Source organism: Ursus arctos, unplaced genomic scaffold (assembly GCF_023065955.2).
Source record: "Ursus arctos isolate Adak ecotype North America unplaced genomic scaffold, UrsArc2.0 scaffold_19, whole genome shotgun sequence".
In the NCBI taxonomy this organism is placed as follows: domain Eukaryota; kingdom Metazoa; phylum Chordata; class Mammalia; order Carnivora; family Ursidae; genus Ursus; species Ursus arctos.
In genome coordinates this window covers 19041087-19055255 of record NW_026622863.1, presented here as the reverse complement: position 1 = coordinate 19055255, position 14169 = coordinate 19041087, and the positions used below count along the sequence as shown (strand labels likewise).

At 35.3% G+C, this 14169-nt stretch overlaps 1 long non-coding RNA gene across 1 annotated transcript in view; it reads left to right on the top strand.

Moving 5' to 3' along the window:
* The first annotated feature begins 205 nt into the window (after positions 1-205).
* LOC130544154 (uncharacterized) overlaps positions 206-14169 on the top strand; it is a 778585-nt gene continuing 764621 nt past the window's right edge. The window contains exons 1-2 of the long non-coding RNA XR_008960180.1: positions 206-253; positions 6217-6278. This is a non-coding gene — a long non-coding RNA (uncharacterized LOC130544154). The remainder of the gene's footprint in view (positions 254-6216; positions 6279-14169) is intronic.

Sequence of the window (14169 nt, the reverse complement as noted above, 5' to 3'; positions counted from 1 at the left end):
GGAACTCTATGCCAGAAATGGGGACAAAGAACAGATATATACAGTTGTCCCTCTTATCTGTGGTTTCGCTTTCGCAGTTTCAGTTCCCGAGGTCAACCGCTATCTGGAAGCTAAGAGTCTCCTGACGAATCATCAGAAGGTCAATAGCAACCTAAATCTACGTCAGGAAGCCTACGTCACAAAGCCGCGTCGTTTACCGCGCTTCATTTCGTCAGGCAGACGGCTTATCATCTTGCCGCTCGGGAAAGAGAGGGTGAGTACAGTGTAGTAAGATATTTTTAGAGAGCGTGAGACCACATTCACATAAACTTTAATATGGTATAGTGTTAAAAGTGTATATTATTATTAGTTACTGTTAATATTTTTACCATTCCTAATTTATAAATTAAACTTTATCGTAGGAATGGATGTATAGGAAAAGACAGTACATACAGGATACTGTAAATCCAGTACTGTCCATGCTTTCACTGGGGGTCTTGGAACATACACCCCTTCGATAAGGGGGGACTACTGTATTTCTTATTATAAATCACAATATCATACCATTATCATTTTATAAACTTGCAAGATATTTCTTCTGTAACAGATTTTAAGCCCTTTCTTTCTGCTTGAACTCTTATTTCACTATCTTCCAAAAGTTTATCCCTGAAAGTGTTCGTTTTTTTTACCATATCACACAACTTTATAATAAAATGTATCTGCAAAATATTTATAAATTATGCATTAAAATACATTTTATATTATAGCATCTGGTAACTGATAGTCTCTAAGTATTTAAAATTAATTGGATTAGTATTATATTACAATTAATATTAGTATAATTTACAATCAACTTAATCATATATATATATTTGCTAAATTGGATTCTTAATAACGCGGAAGGGGCTTTTTATCAATTAGAGCATTTATTCACAGAATATTTCTTATTGGTAGAATGAGAAAGAGACCAACACCAGTTAATCTTTTTTTTTTTTTTAAACAAAGATAACTTCTGCGTACTCCATGTACACAGATAAGTAGAAGGGAATAAAAAGAGTTTTGCCAGGTAAAAACCACTCAGTGCTATAAACTCCTTCCAAACTGCAGTTCAAAAAAATTCATAATTCTCCATCACCAAAATGTTTTCAGTGATCTGTCAGTAGACACCTCCATTATGGCACCTATAATTTTGTCAAAGAAAAGTACTGAAAACCATCTGCCTTGCAAACGAATTTATTTCCTAGTCAGTGGAGTCATTATTTTCCTTAATTTCTGGGAATTACATCAAAAAAGCTTTACTAAGCCTTATCAAGTTATTAACTCTGTTTTTCATCAACTTAGAGGCACCTTGTTTATCCTAATATAACCCGAGAGAATTGAAAGACATGTACCATTAACTTAAAGCATCTTTGCCAATATTGCATGAATATCAATACACATTTACCATTACTTTTGTACAGAAGCATAACGTACATGCCTTGAAGTACACTAACATTTATTTCATGGCTTAATGAAGTTTTAAATTATTTAGATAAAGTCATATGTTGATGTACTATCTAGATAAAGTCAGTACCCTTCACTTCTGACCTCTTATATCCTTCTCTAAAAATAACTCTAAAGTTCAATTAGGAAGGCCTTTTCAATAAATGGTGCTGGGTCAATGGAAAATTATATGAGCAAGAAAAAATCTTTTCTGTTGGAGAATGTCATTGAGGGGACATAACCACTACTTGACGTGAATGCAGGACTTGGGCAATAGTAGGCCCTTTGCCCTCTACCCTGTCCTTGGATTATATATTCCACCAACCGTTTTCATAGCAAGAGCTGGTTCAAGGACATAGCCATGAGGTCATCTGGACTGAATATGTAACCCAAACCTTGTTAGGGCCTCTGTACAAACCCTTAAGATTCCAGCCAGCAGAAGGTGAGATCTACTTGTGTTGTTGCCACTCAAAACAAGGCTCCTATGTAAGTTCCTTTGCTTATTACACCCACCTGCCAGTTGGGGAGGTCTGCATTTTTTTCCAGTCTTTCCTTGCCCTCTATGTGAGAATGGTTGAGCAGTTTAAGAACCATCAGCCACACATTATAAACAAATAACAATTCCATATATAGTGTAGAATGAAATATGAAAGGGATGACAGTGAATCTTTTAGAGAAAACATAAGAGAATATCATGATTTGTTTGAAGCAGGCAATTAAAAAAAAAACAGGACTATAAAAGTGCCAAACATTAAAGAAGTAAAAATCTGTGTTGTAGATTATATTAAAATTCAGAACTTCAGTTATCCAAAGGATCCATTAAGAGAATGACAAAACAACCCAACAGAACGACAGAAGATATTCACATTATGAATCTTATATTCAGAATATATAAAAGAACACTTACTAATGAATCAGGAAAAAAACAGATGATCCAATTATAAAGTAGGAATAACATCTAGGCAGGCATTTCATACACATGGAGATTCAAAGGGCTAAGGAGTCTAGGAAAGGTTATGAACCTCATCAGTCATCAGGGAAATGCATATCAAAACCACAATGTGATAGCACCTTCCACCTACCAGAAAGGCTGTGTGGTGAACTAGGCAGACAGTACTAAATATTGGTAATAAGGAGGGGCATTAACAATTCTGATACAGTCACTTTGTACAGCTCTTTGGCAGTTACTTACAAAGCTAAGCATATCTGATGACCCAGAAATTCCACACTTAGTTATATACTCAATCATATTACAGTATCATTTATTTGAAATATTTTCCTTTGCACTTTGGATTACTTTGATGATTTTGATGTCAATCAAGTGACTGTACACGTTCCTAAGCCAAAGCGATACTGATTTTGAGGGGGTGCGGTGGGGGAGGGCGTCAGAGGGGGGCCAGCACAGGTGTGCCTTGGGAAGGGGTAGCCTCCAGGCAGGTGGGCAGCAGGGGCGGTTTTGGGAGAGAGGCATTCCTGCACTAAATTACTCCTGGGAGCCAAAAGCAACCGTGGAGGGAAAAGCAGGCTGGCGGGCATCCTTGGTGTCACTAAGGCCACCCATACTTTCTTGATTACTGTACCTCTACAAGAGATCTGAAAATCAGGTACTGTAAGCCCTTGAATCATTTCCTCTTCAAGACTGTCCTGGCTATTTTCAGAGTGTTTGCGTTTCCATATAAAGTTGAGAATAATCTTTTCAGCTTCTACAAACAAACCAACAAAAGCCTACTCTTCTTTTAATTGGATCTGTCTTGAATCTGCAGATAAATTTGGTGAGAATTGAAATCTTAGCCGCTTGGGGCTTCCAATGGAATAGGTCCATTTTAAGGTTTCTTGTGTTTTTAAAATGATACAGTTCTGGAATCTGTTTATTACAACTTTGTTAAGAACCCTGCCTCATAGATTATTTATGCATTCTTCCCAGCTGCCTGTGAAGTTTATGGATACAAAATTAACTAATGACCTTAGAAAACTAAAGCTTAGTCTTTCCATTTTTTCATTCTGGATGTTTATGTTTGTTTGCTTTTTTGTTTGTTTTGTTTTATTTTGCTTTGTTTTAATTTTTCTTTTACCTTCCATTCCCATTCAATTTGCCTATCTAAATTCATTAATTGTCCTGGTACTAATTTCATACAAAGTAATAGCGGCCCAGGACTAGCCATTAGCATTCTTTCCAGTGCTAAGAAACAACCCCTATTTGTGTTTACAGTACAGAGTTATAAATTACATTGAAATATCATTCAGTTAGAGTCATTCTCCAAGATTGTAAAGAGATGGATGGTCTCTAGGGGAGGGTTGTCATAAAAAAGGAAAATCAAACCAGCTGAATAATACAATAAGTCTCTGTATAAAGCTAGCTCAGCCAAGCAGGGATATGAAAGGTGGCAGCCTTTGAGGAGATGGCTGACAGATTTCATTTGTTGAGGATCAGATCTTGCCCTCGTGTCACATGCCATATTTTCCCACCACCCTTTTGGTGTTCTACAGGCACCCTCTCCAGGTGCTGTCAGGGGAATATGCGGTGGCTGCCAGTTAAAGGGCAGGCATATTTAAGTCAAGTATATAAAAAACAGCCATTTTCTCCTCTCCTGTTGTAAGTTTCACGCGGAATCTCTAGTTGATTTACTAATCATATAGAAAGAAAGTGAGGCTGGCATAAGTAAGTTTGAATTTTCTTTTCCTTCCTTCCTTCCTTCCTTCCTTCCTTCCTTCCTTCCTTCTCTCCTCCCTCCCTTTTCTCCTCCCTCCCTTTTCTCCTTCCTTCCTTCCTTCCTTCCTTCCTTCCTTCCTTCCTTCCTCCTTCCTTCCTTCCTTCTCTCCTCCCTCCCTTTTCTCCTTCCTTCCTTCCTTCCTTCCTTCCTTCCTTCCTTCCTTCCCTTCTTCCCAGCTTCTCTCTCCACCTTTCTTCTTCTCCCTCTCCACCCTTCTTCTTATTTTCTTTTCCATTTTTTTTACCTAGTTCTAATTAGGTAATTTTTCTTACCTAATTACTTAATTCTTTTTTAGCCCCTCTCTTATTTTTTATGTAACTTGCCCTCCCTACCCTAACCTACTTAACCGCTTTCTACTGCTCCCTTCCTCCTTGTAATTATGGAGTTGTATAATTCTTCTGTAGTTATTATTTTCTGATCATGGTGTGTTTTCATTGTTAGAGGAATCCATCCAAAGGTTGTTTAAGACTCATGCTTGCTTCATCAATTATCTTGAAGAGTTTCCCTGACCTCTTCTTTTACTCTTCTCTACTCTCTCCTTTCTCTTTTTATGTACATTATGAGTGTGTGTGTGTGTGTGTGTGTGTGTGTGTGTGTGTGTGTTTGTGTGTTTGTGTTTGTCTTCTTCTTGTCAAGGCACGGTGCTATCTAGGCACCAAGAACTGAAAGATGAGTAAACATTTCTCTCTGGCCTAGAGTAGTTCACCAACTTATTCCTTCAATTGTCTCTTAGCCTTGACAACTGACAATTCCAATCACTGTGTCAAGAAGGAATCCAAGGCTATCACTATAAAGACCATACAGAGTTTATTAATAAACCAGAAACAAGGTATTCAGGGCTCTACAGGCTATGTACAAACATATGCATAGGCACTTTATTTTTTTTTTAAGATTTTATTTATTTATCAGAGAGAGAGAGAGAGAGGGGGGGGACGAGCAGGGAGAGCGGAAGGCAGAGAGAGAATAAAGCTCCCAGCCAAGCAAGGAGCCTGACGTGGGGCTCGATCCATCATGACCGGAGCTGAAGGCAGCATCTTAATTGACTGAGCCATGCAGGCACCCCTGCACAGGCACTTTAAATAAGTTTTATGATTTTTTTTTCTCACAAGGAAACAGAAGAATTTGAGGTTGGTTTAGTCTAAAATTGATACTGAGATATCTATATGAGCTCATGATTCTCAGGCAATTTCATTCCTGATCCTACCCTGTTCTCCTTTCTATCCTCAACTCAAGCACTGAAAACATAATTAAGATTCTCAAAATTATTTCAATAAACATGTTTGAGTCTAACAACCAAGAAAAAATTAACATGGTAACACTATAAAATAAATTCAGGTATTCTAACCATTTATCCTCATCATACCTAATATGTACTATGCATGTGTGCACTTGCTTAGTCTCTCTCTTTCTCTTTCATACACAAACTTACGTACACAGACACACACAGAATATATACTGTTTAAAGGTATATGCTTATCATACAGTGAGTTTGGAGAAATGTAGATGAATGAAGTCACCTTGGAATAACGTAGTTTTTAGTATCCTTTATTTTTTAAAGATATTTTGTACATTAGAACGAACAATTCCAAATCATAAGTATTGGACCTAGGTTTTAAACAGTACACTGATTTGAGAAAATTGTAGAAACCTTCAGAATAATAACTTTTAATTTATATTGTAATAATAATATACTCTATATGTGCCTTATAGTTTGATGATCAAAAGCATTTAAAAAGTACTTTGTAAATGACAAAACTGTAATCATTTACATCATTAACATTGATGCTATTTCATAAGTATGTGGGAAAATGTCATTAGCATAAAATTTTAAAATTTCACAATGATGAAATTTAATAAGAAATGAATAATAAAGCTGACTTACGTATTTATGTGTGTATATGTGCATGTGTGAGAATGTATAATTAGAAGTAGTAAGTCTGGAATATTTATGCAAAATATGAAGCTTAAAGCATTTTTCTCAGGACTGGAATTTGATTATTTCCTGCTTACAATCTAATAAATTAAGCCTGATACTTTTTCATAGATGTTGGCAGAAGACATGAAACTCCTTGGTCAGAGACAAAGGATTCTGTCATTCATGGCACAGTAAGTAAGATGATTCTCATCATGTTTGTATCATTTCCTCTTGCCCCCCAATCCCATGTAGAAAGCCTTGACAGATGCCCCCATACAACAAGGGCTGTATTCTAATAGAGGAGAGTGAGCTTAAGAAACCTACCATTTTATAGCAAGCAGGAAATATGTAAACCTTCTTTCTTCAGGGAGATGTTGCCCCTCAGTTACTTGTTAGAAGCACAACCCTGAGAAATGGCCTGGGTAATGAGTGACCAGGGTGAGTTGTGGTACTCAGAAGCACATGTAGGAGTATTAGAAACACATGGAGAAATGTCTCCCAACAGTTTTTTTCATATCCTTTTATATTTTCTTGTTAAGAAAAGTAATATTGGGTTCTAAATAATATGGCCTTTACCAGAATTCTGGACTTTGCTTTAGTATTTTAAACATAGACCTAATATAAAAATGACTTCATTTCAGCTAAATTAGATTGAGTCCACTAACTTTTACTTAATGCCTACTATGTGTCTGTCAAGGGGTTGGATGCTTTGTTATATAAGAGACCTTTCAGTTCCTAAGAAAGCATTCCAATAAAAAGGCTTTCAAAAATAGTATTTCAAACGGCACTGTCTGAGAAGAGCAAGGCAAAAAGGAAGCTATTGTCTAGCAGTGATCAATTTCAGACAGTTTCAAAATGCCTCTGGTGATATCATTCTCACTATCTCATAATGTTTTGCAAGTTGTTAGGAAGAGGACATTAAATCACTCTATCAGTAGAGCTATTATCTTCCCTATAACTCATGTAAATCCACTATGTACAGGAAATAATCGTTTAATCACTCTGATGTCATTCTCATAGATAAAGCTCAGCTGCTTTCTTTACAGTTATATTACAAATATTTCAGAATCTGTTTATTTGCACAGAACAAAAACGTCAAAAATATACAATTTCTAAAGGAAGGTTTATGCATGTGCATGGAAACACACACACACACACACACACACACACACACACACACAAACAGATTGACTTATTCCCTTCTCTGTCGTCCTTGTAACCATCATCCTCCTAGCAGAAGCTACCAACTGCAATAATCAACAAATTATTCTACAGTTTTCACTTTGGTTTATTCCATTCTGTTGTCCATTATCAAAATCTTAGGCAGAATTGATCTTTAAAATGTAAAATGGCTAAAACCATCCAATTGTTTCCCATTTTCATTGGGTTAATGAAAAAATTCCTCAACAATATATATCGACCTATAGATTTCCTAGATTAGGAGTCTGAGAACTATGGCCCATGAGCTACCTATATTTACAATGTTATTTATAAATAAAATTTTATTGGAATATAGCCATAAATACTCATTTATATATTGTCTATGGTTGATATGGCGCTATGATGACAAAGTTGAATACTTGCAACAGGACTTTATGACCTGCAAAATCCAAACAAATAAGAATTCTGTCTTGCCGGAATTTGTTTTTTATTGTGGCATAACTAACTACTATAACATTATCAGCTTAAAACAACAAAAATGCATTACCTGCTGCTTCCACCCTCCATACCAACACACACCTGTGAACTTGTAGAACAGTGTTCAGTGAAACCTGAAATGTGAAACTTAAACCCTAACAGAAAGTTCAATTAAATATTTGAAGTCACGTCTTTGAAAGTCAAGGAAGGTGATATTGCCCTTATCTCTTTCTGACTTTGTTTAGCTATTTTATTCCATTACTACAGTGAAAAAGGTATGATTTAAATTTTTGATTCCTAGAAGAAAGACCATCTATTAATAATGGGTAAAGATTCAAATGCATACATAGCCAGAGAATGTATGCGAAAGCAAATATGAACATGAAAATACGGTCAAAATTAATAGTGTTAGGAAATTGCAAATTAAAACCATAGTGAGCTACCACTCTATATCTACTACTATAGCTAAACCCAAAGACCAGAGGTACTGGGCATTATTATTACAAAGCAGTAGTTGCTGTGTGAAGTGGTGAAGAGTCAGTGGTGAGACTTGGGTACAAAGAAACAGCAGGAACTTTTTCAATAATGAAAATGTTCTAAGTCTTGATTATGATAGCTTATTTCAGGACTACACTCATTTGTCAAAATCCATCCAACTGTACATTTAAATTGTATATGTAAATTAGGGAATTTTGTTGTATGGAATTTATAATTAGAGAAAGATGTTTAAAAATGTGTATGGCTCATAATGTCCTCAATCTTACTATAGAATTTTTATTGAAAAATGTATTTTCTTTTCCAAAGAATCCATCAAGTACATAGTGCATGCACACACACATACACACAGATACACGTACACACATGCTTACAGACACAGGTAGCTGTGAGAAGCTAGGCTGATACAACTGGTAGATTATGGATTTGTATACATCAGGGGAATCCATACCCACATTCAAGGTAAGTTATAAGAGATAACCAAACTAAAATAAGCAAGAACTATCACCTCTAGAAAGGAGAATTGAGCAGGCACCCAGCCAATAAAAAGAGAATTCTCTGTGTGTGTGCGTGCGTGCGTGCGTCTGTGTGTGTGTGTGTGTGTGTGTGTGTGTGTGTGTGTGTGAAAGAGAGTGGGAGAGAAGGATGACACAGTATGTGATTTTGTATTTTTGACCCTTTAATCAAACATTCCCTATTTGTACAAACTCATATGTATTTTTTCCTTACAAATAGACTTAATTATAAAATGTTATGAGATGAAGAAGGAGAATTTAAATACTGAATTTTAAAATGGTGAGAAAAATCATATGTATGAATATGCATAGGTGCATAAGAGTGTGATATCTTGGGAAAATGGACAGAATTTGATATTGCTAAGTGTTTATTAAGTCATAACCATCTTTGCAGTCCTAGCATGAACCAGTTCTGTTTTGAGTGCATTTTTATATTCTCATACAGTTAATCTTCATAGAAATATTTAGATGAAGATGGTAGTGCTTGCTGTGGGTTGCACGAAACTCTCTTCTTTCTATCTTATATTTAGAGGTAGTATTGGAATAAGACACAGGAGAACTGGAGATGGATATAAAAATATCACTTTAGCAAATCATAAGTTAATTGCAGAATGTGCAGAAGTTTTTATTAACTATATATAAAACTCGCCCCCCTCTCAACTGTATACTTTGAGACAGCCCACTGGAGAGAAATTTGGTGATTATCAAGCAAATCAGTGTCCCAAGAAATCTGTCTTACACTGCAGAAAAGCAAGAGAAAGGTGTTTATAATTCCAGCAGTCATTAGATTAGCACACACGCGTGCGCGCACACACACACACACAAAGGTAACAACCCACAATGAGATCATTCGGTCTGACTCTCTGCTGCCCTTTCACACAATTAAAATTTTCTTAATTTTCCCATTTTTACAGATGAGGAATCTGTACATTGATGCAGATTGAGATAGAGTTACATAACATGTCCAAGATCTCACAATTTTTGGGGGTATATTTGGATACTGACTATTTCAGGATTATACACATTATGCTATGCCATTTTGCTACTTTGTTTCTCATTGTATTTTATTTGGAGACTTTATTCTCAAAAGATAGGGCCTGATTATAAAATCTAGAATGCCATACAATTAAGTTTGCATACTGAAATTAATGGGAAGCAAGAAATATTTTTTGGTAAGACAAATAACACATTTATTTTCAAGTGGAAAACAATCATACTCAATAATGCTATATTTTCAATCCAAACTGCTTTTGTTTCTTTTATTTATTTATATATATTTATTATTGATGTTTAATTGATATACAGTGCTTTCAATTTGTTATATTTTCAGTGTCTTTCTCTTTCTGTGGTTATGCATTATACATTCTTTCTACTTTGGGTGTGTTTAAATTTTCTTGTATTTTTACCTTCTCTTGTTTCTCAAGCATATTTGGAAAATAGGTGAATAATTGTATAAATAGGAAAAGTGAATCTCTGAAGAGAAGTTCTTCACCAGTTCTTTTCAGTATCTTGTGAGATGGTAAGCCAGACTATGTTTAAGTGGGACAGAGATAAAGAAGTCGATCTCTGACCTCTGAACTGATAAATAAGGCATGCAATGTTCTAGGAACTTGGGTGGTAGAAATAAGAGGCTATATGTGTGTGTGTGTGTGTGTGTGTGTGTGTGTGTGTGTGTATGTGTGCATATATGTATCTGTGTGTGTCTATATATAAATATATACATACATACATATACGCACAGACACACACACACACATACTTATATATTATATTTCCCCATGGTCCCATAATATTGAATCCTTTTCCAATTCTGAATCTTAGCCAAGTTCCTCAACTTCTCTACATACCTCTTCCTGGAAAATAAAGGTCATGCTGAATTCTCTACCATTCTGTTTCTGTAAGGGGATTAATTTAACATTAAATACATCTTGATTGAGTGCATTTCCAATACCAAAAGAAATGAGCACCATCTAGAAAAGCTTAGCAATTAGCTAGGCCGAGTGCCTTATTATTCAGATGACGAAACAGAGCCCTCTTTCTTACTAGACCCCAACCTTAGATCCTGTCCTTGGCCCAGTTACTCCAGTTGTACAAAAATTCCCCACCCTTTGTGTGACCTGCTCTCTGCAAAAACTCTGTTAGAGCAGTTTCACCAAGAATTACCCTATCTCTTAGTAATTTTCCATCTTCCTGCCCTTCTCCCCCGCTTGGCTGTAATTGCCCATTTTTCCTTATTATATCCAGAACTGAACTCATCTGTCTTCCCTACACCTAACCACATTATACCAGCTCCCTCTTCATTAAACACTTCCTTACTGTCTTTAACAAATGTCACAAATAACTTCTCATAGAAGGCATGAAGTCAAATCTCCTATGTTCCATTTAGGCCTTTTAAAAAATTCTTTTGACAATAACTTTTTATTATTTTATTGGCTTTTTTTAAGTGATCAGATGTTGTTTTCATTTTCTTTCTGTCTTTTTTTTTTTTTTTTAATTCTGGAATTTTACACAGAAATTTTACAGAATTTTACCCAGAAAAATTTAAGTCTTCTTCTCTAGAGAGCAGGCCTTTGCATAAGTATCTTTGGTAAAGAAGAAGGAATACAAGGCTTGTGGCCAGATAGTTCATGTTGCAATCCCAGCATTGCTTCCACCTAGCTTGGGGCTCTTAGGCAAATTATATAATATCTTTAAACCTCATTTTACTGGTTTATGGTAGGGAAAATAATGTGAACCCCAAAGAGCTCTTGTGAGCAGTATTTAAGGTGACAAGTGTATGGTAAGACAGGAAACACTAGTTATTTAATAACTATCATTTCAAATATCTTTCTTCATTTTTAGGATGGCTTTATCTCTTTATTTTTTGGCAAATGGTTGCAATTTTTCTTCTTACTGATGTACCAGCAGGCTAAAATGTCATGAGTGATGTTCCTAATACTGGGAGGGTTGGGGGAGGAAGAAACTTGGAAAAATTATTTGATACCCCTCCAAAATAACTCACTAATTGAAGTTTGAAAATCATTAGCTTAAAAGTATTTAACCTGTACAGTTTTGTCTTTATCATCCAGTGCTAAGTGTTTTGTCAATTTGTTTTTGTTTTGTTACTGTTTTTGCTTGCTTTCTTGAGTAATTCCAGTATTTCTCAGAATATGGGTCTGGAAGAGCACATTAAAATTTACATCCCAGAGTCTCTCTTCTTATCTACTGAATCTTAACTTCCAGAGATTGTCCCTCTTACTATGTATTTGTAACAAGAAAAAAATTTGAGGTGTGTTTTAAACAGAGAAAATAAAAGTGCATTACCAGTTTAGTGAGCATTTTCTTTCCCTTTCAATCCACTTAAAAAGTAGCCTAATCAGGAAACAGGAAGGGAAGAGAAAGCAGGAGGATATAAATAGAAAATGTGTTCCAATGTGTTTGACACTGATGTATGTCAACTCTGGGAAGAATTGAAAAACCATACACATTGAAGCATTAAGATGAAGAAACTTCCTTTAGTTGGCAGCTGATAGCAAAGTCAATCAAAGTTTCCTTTTAGGAATTTCTACCACTTGCTAAAGGATAGACAGTGTCCTTGTCAAGAGTGGTGGCAGGTTAATGTGTTAATACCAAGTGGTAACATTGCAAATATTTTTTACATGTTTTTAAAAGATGCAGCATAGATCATAGAAAGTGGGATTTATTTAATGACACGATTCATGCAAATATGGAAAATACTCAGCAATTAATAGAAATAGACTATTGGTACACATAATAACTTGGATGGATTCCAGGATATTATGCTATGTGAAAACAACCAGTCTCAAAATTAATTAATATGGTTAAATGAATATGATTAAACTTATATAACACCCTCAAAATGACATTACAGAGATGGTGTGATGGTTAATTTTGTGTGTCAACTTGACAAGGGGGGGTGGGGCTGAGATTAAACATGACTTCTGGGTGTCATGTTTCCAGATGAAATTAACATTTGAATCAATGGACTCAGTAAAGTAGAATGCCCTCCCTAATATGAGTGGGCATCATCCAATCTTTGAGGGCCTGAAAAGAACAGAAGGTGAAGGAGGGATATATACCCCTTTTGCTTCCTTCCTGTACGTTTGAGCTGAGGCATCGAGCTTGTGGCCTTGGACTGGCATTTACACCATCAGCTACCCTTTTGTTAGCCTGGAATTATATCACCAGCTTTTCTGGGTCTCCGACTTGCAAATGGCATATCATGGATCTTAGTCTTTATGATCAGGTGAGCCAGTTCCTCATAATATTATTTATATATATACATGTATATATATACATGTGTATATATACACATATGATCCATATTTATGTATACATATATATCTTATTGGTTATAATACATATATCCTATAATACATTTATCTTCTATTATTACATATAATTATATAACATGTTTACATATATATGTATATTTTGTTGGTTCTGTTTCCTTGGAGAACCTTAATGCAAATGGCAGCAGATCAGAAGTTGTCAGGGAAGAGAGGGTATAATTTTAAAGTAGCAGGAGGGTACTTCAAGATGAAAGAATAATTCTGTATCTTGATTTTGGTAGTTATTAAAATCTGTAAATGTGATTAAATATCATAGAGCTCTACAGAAATGCATGCGGAAATTCGTTAATTTCTTAACTGGTGAAATCTCTGTAAGATCAGTAGTCTAGTTAATTGTTTAATGTCCACATTGTCAATTTTCTGTTATGATAAAGTACTATTGTTATGTAAGATATTAGCATTAGGGAAAGCGGAGTTACAGGTACACAGAATGGCTTTGTAGTGCTCTTCTCAACTTCTTTTGAGTCTATAATTATTTTAAAATACAAAGTTAAATATATGAGTTAGGTACTATTGTAATTGCTGGAGATTCAAGCGGTAGACTAAACTAGATGGATTCCTTGTCCTTGTCCTTAAGGAGCTTACTTTCTAGCAGAGTTAAACAGTAAATGAGAAAACAAATAAATATGTAATATTATGTTGAGCAATGATTGATTCATGAAACAAAACCTATGAGATGAGATAGAGTTTAATGGAATGGCCCAGGGAGGGAGGGCAGCTGTGAAACTGAGACACGTGAAACTTAAAATATTTGGATTTTTGGAAGAAGAAAAATGTTATATTGTTGATATTTTAAAAAAAAAGAAGGAAAAAAAAGAATAAAAGTTCAGTTGAGTAAGTTTTAAAGATCTCATTGGCTTTATGCAATGAGTCATGTTTTGAGCAGCATCTAATCTAGCAGATAGAAAGGAGCTCCAAGGAGCTGTACAAAATGAAAGACTTTTATAGGCAGAAGGGAGTGGGAACAAGGAAGTCATGCTGCAAAAAAGCCAGTTACTTATTGCAATGTAAATTTCCTTTAAAGGATGGCAGGGTTCTATCAGGCAGTTTACTTAACTACTGATGATCAGTTGATTCCTGAT